Source organism: Myotis brandtii, unplaced genomic scaffold, assembly GCF_000412655.1.
Source record: "Myotis brandtii unplaced genomic scaffold, ASM41265v1 scaffold827, whole genome shotgun sequence".
Lineage (NCBI taxonomy): Eukaryota > Metazoa > Chordata > Mammalia > Chiroptera > Vespertilionidae > Myotis > Myotis brandtii.
The window spans coordinates 557,098-561,582 of NW_005371360.1; the positions used below are offsets into that span (position 1 = coordinate 557,098).

At 58.1% G+C, this 4,485-nt stretch overlaps 1 long non-coding RNA gene across 1 annotated transcript; it reads right to left on the reverse strand.

The window, feature by feature from the left end:
- Positions 1 to 1,448: 1,448 nt before the first annotated feature.
- LOC102244507 lies at positions 1,449 to 4,424 on the reverse strand. The gene is made up of 3 exons (XR_314611.2): positions 4,369 to 4,424; positions 2,434 to 2,523; positions 1,449 to 1,871 (listed from the first exon to the last, which is right to left on the reverse strand). It is a non-coding gene; the product is annotated as an uncharacterized LOC102244507 (long non-coding RNA).
- Between the last annotated feature and the right edge of the window lie 61 nt (positions 4,425 to 4,485).

A 4,485-nucleotide genomic window follows, 5' to 3' on the forward strand; every position in this document is an offset into this window, starting at 1 on the left:
TTTGCATGTCATTTGCATTAAATTTGCATAGTGTTTGTTAACGGTGAAAACTCCCTGAAAGTGCTTTCCGCACACCCCCATCCCCTCTAGACGCAGGAAACCCTCCCCCATCCTCACCCGGGACCCCCTGCTTGGGCTGAGGACCCCTCAGTTCAAGGGCTGCTGGAGTAGCAGCCTGGAGGGGAGGGTGGTGACCTTGGACACCCCATCTGTAAAATGGGCCATAATCATAGCCACCACCGCTGTTAAACAGCACAGCTGGCCCACACGTCTGTGGGACAGACCCTGGCAGGGAGGGGCTGAGGACCTGAGCTGGGATGATTATTAAAAAGCCCCACCTCCCTGCTGGGCCCTGGAAGGAAGGGTCCCTGGGCCCCCAAGTGTGTGTGCACCCACACGCCCATGCATGTGACCCAGGGACAGAAGCCCAAACCAGGCAGAATAGGGGCCTGGGCTGCCTCCCCCACTGTGCACCCACAGGGCACTTGGGAACCACCTCAGCGGGATAACCTGGGTGACAGCACTGCACCTCCCAGGGAGCCGGGCCTGGTGCCCTCCCTGCAATAGGCAAACGGGGTCTGAGCACATTGTCCCCACAGCCATGATTTCTTATCTACCTGTCTCTGCTCCGGGCCTTGCAGCCAACATGACTCTTTCTTAATTAAAACATTATTTCTTCCCAGGCTCCCGTGCCTCTTCCCTGCGCGAGGCCAGCAGCTGGAGCGTGAACGCCACACCACGCGCGGGCCCGACCCTCCACCCACGACCAGCCTCCCGGTCTGCGCAAAGGACCAGACTCCACTCGGCTGCAGGTCAGAGATCCAACCGAGGCCCCGCGTTCTATCTGGGGGGTCTTGTACCCAGAATTCCCACAACACACTGCCTGGAATGTCCTCAAAATCACCACCCATAACACAAGGCTCAGCGTGGAAAGCAGGGTGAGCGGCTGCAGCCAACAGTAAGGAGCTGTTGTCGGCATCTGGGACCGCGCAAAAACGTGCTTTATTGTCACAATAAAAATGAATGTGATGGGGAAAAAGAAAAAGAAAAGATTACCACCCAAGCCTCAGTGCTCTACAGGCACAGGGGCCCCCAGATCTCTGCCTACTCGACCAGAGTCCTTCCGACGCAACCAGGAAACCCCATGCAGCAGGCAGGGGGCAAGGCATTAAGGGAGGGCACTCCAAGGGGGCGGGCACAGATGCAATGAGAGGAGGTACTGGGGAAAAGGGTAGAACACAGAACGCCGCTGGAGAACCGGGAGAGGGCTGCGTTCCGCAGTCTCCACCTTCAGTCATTGGAGATTTCCTGAGCGACTGGCGATACCCCACAGCCAAGGCTGTTCACAGTAGAGGGGCTTGTGGGACCCACAAGAGGATGCGGTGCTCACTGGCTGGGCAGGAGGGCATCCGAGAAGACTTCCTGGAGGAGGCTGGAATTCCAGGTGGCTCACAGTAGAGGGGCTTGTGGGACCCACAAGAGGGTGCGGTGCTCACTGGCTGGGCAGGAGGGCATCTGAGAAGACTTCCTGGAGGAGGCTGGAATTCCAGGTGGGCTGGAGCCGCAGAGAGGGGTGTGGAAGGTGCCTTTGGCAGGGGCACAGCTTGGGCCAAGAGAATGTACAAGGTAGGAGAGGTGCTGCCTGATTTCCTCTCCTCTCTCCTCTGTGCTTCTCTTCACAGGCTGCCCAAGCTGGCACAGTGGTTCCTGCGGCATGGCCTCAGGGTCACACAGTACAACCTGATTGGCTGGGTTGGGGCGACAATGTCCTCGCTCAGTGTCAGGGAGTGGGGCTCCCTCAGGACTGTCCATGGCAGTGGGCATCAGCTGGTCAGGCCAGTGTTTCACTGTCTACCCTAGGAGCCCAGAACCTGGAACGGCAGGAGGGGTGGACAAGACAATCTCAATTCGGGCCTTTAGGAGCATGAAACACCGGCTCTCTGGCCAGGTTTCCTTCTTCCCTCTTCCCTACTATCCCCTCCCGACGGATGTGGACAGCAACACCTGGAGTCACTCCCTCCTTCCCCACGGGCCTGGTGCCCCCCAGGAGGGACAAGGATGGCCCTTTAGCCACAGGTAGCCAGCCATTCTTAGAGGGAGCTTGGCTGTTTGGAGCCACCTGGTGGGAGCCACGGGAATTCAGGCAAAGAGCACAAAGTGAGGAGGCGGGTGACAGAGCCCAGAGACGCAGTCATTCACCCAAAGCCACACAGCAAGTCTGGGCAACATCATTCATGTTAGGGGCAACGCGGTTGGTGTAAAGGTAAGCGAGAAGGCAAGGGCAGTGTCCTTGCCCAAGGATGAAAAGCACAGGGGTTTGGAGTCGGGGGGCGGGGAGAGGTGACACTCAAAAGAGGTGAGTCCCTTCTCTCTGGGCCTCATTTTCCCCCAACTGTGGTCCTCACAATAGGTAAGGTCCCTGGAATGACTTACCTCCCGAAGGTGTCCCCCACCCAGCCTGCTCCTTCATCCAGCATCTTCGGTCCCCTCGGTCATGGCTCCACCTCCTCCAACCCAGACTACCTGAAGGAGGAGGACAGAAAGACACAGATTGCAGACCGAACACAGCCCTCACCTCAGCACTCACGGGCTCGCCTATCTGCTCAGTGTCTGGCTGATGCATCTTCCCACATCTGCCAGGACTTACCCCCAAGTCAAAGACCTTCTCCCCCGCATCCAGGAACTGCTAGGGCTCCAGGAAAGTGCTCTGAGCAGCCCTTTCCTCCTCTCCAGACAATACATTCCACAAATATTTATTGAGCACCTACTATGTGCCAGGCAGCAGTGAAGAGGATGAACAACAATGCCCTCGTAAAGTTTATAGTCTGCTGGAGGAGATGGAGTTAAAAAGCAAATTAGAAAAATATAGAGAAGTCGGGTTGGTAAGTGTCAGAGAGAAAGATAAAAGCAGGGATGGGGCCTGGCTAGTGTGGCTCAGTGGTTGAGCACTGACCCATGAACCAGAAGTTCACGGTTTGATTCCTGGTCAGGGCACATGTCGGGGTTGTGATCCCCAGTAAGGAGGTGTGCAGAAGACAGCCGGTCAGTGTTTCTCTCTCATCATTGATGTTTATCTCTCTCCCTCTCCCTTCCTCTCTGAAATCAATTTATATATATATCTGAACAAAGGCCTGAAGGAGCTGAGGGAGGGAAGGAGGAAGGTGTAAAACATTCCAATCTGACATTAATCATATGTATATTTGGTTTCATGTCTGCTCCGAGAGGGCAGGCCTGGTCTGAGTCCCCACTGGGTTCCAGTGCCCAGCACGTGGCCTGGCACACAGTAGGCACTCAATAAATGCTTATTGCATATTGAACGTGATTATGGCGTGTGGATGTCTGGGGTTGTCCAGCTTCCAGACCTTGTAGAATAAGGTGCACTGCCAGGAACACCCTCTCCCAGCCCAAGCCTCCAACCCCCATCCGTCACCATCCCACCGTCTCCCCCTGCCCCTGAGATCCTTCCTCCCACACACACACCTTGAGTCTCCAGGACCAGCATCTGAGGCTCCTGCTCTCAAAACATCACCCAGGCTTGGCAGACCAGCCTCGGTGGCCCGACAAGCACGACCCCATGAACTCCAGGGTTACAAATATGGCTCCAGTGTGTGCCCTGCCCACCATCTCCAAGGTGGAGCTCTGTGGCCAGCCCCTGCCGATCTCCCCCACCTCCCGGGGCAGCCCCAGGCCTCCATGTGTGCTCTTCCCACGGCCCAGAAGCCCTTCTCTGCAGACCCCTCGGGGTCACCCTGGCCAGGACTCCAGATGGCCGGCCAGGTCAGAGTGGAGGCAGCAAGTGTCAGGATGGGAATGTGGGTGGGCAGGTGTAATGGGGGAGATGGATGAAGAGAGAAGGACCAGAGACTCCGAAGGACAGAGACAGAGCCAAACAGAGACAGACATGCACCGAGAGAGACAGAGAAAAGAGCAGAGACAGAATGGCCAGACAGAAACGGACAGCGCCATAGAGAGGCAGAAAGAATGATGGGAAGTGGAATAAATAGGACAGCACCGCGCAGAGAGGGGAGACAAAGAAAGGGAGGGGAGGCCAGAGGCAGACCGAGGCAGAGGAAAGAAGGAAGCAGGCAGGGGGCATCCAGCCGCCCTCCTGGGTCTCTCGGTGCCTGCCTCCTCCATTCCTGTTCCAGCCGATACCCACCAAGGGCAGTGCTGGGCCGGGGGAGAAGGCGCTCCAGGGGCCGGGAAGGACCCCTCGTCTACCCGCCCGCCCACGTCCCACCTACCCGGACCCCAGCCAGGCCCTGACTCACTCCCATCCCCCACCCCCACAGGCCCTCCGGTTCCCTGCCTTCTCTGCCAGCCTGGACCCACTCTCACCCCGGGACCCCAGCCCCCCGGCCCGGCCACCTGGGGTCGCTGACGAGCAGCAGCACGGAGCCGTCCTGCAGGCGCAGCCGCCGCGCGTTGTAGTAGAAGGTGCGCTTCCAGGAGCTCACGCCCTGGCCCACCAGCTGGAGGCCCAGG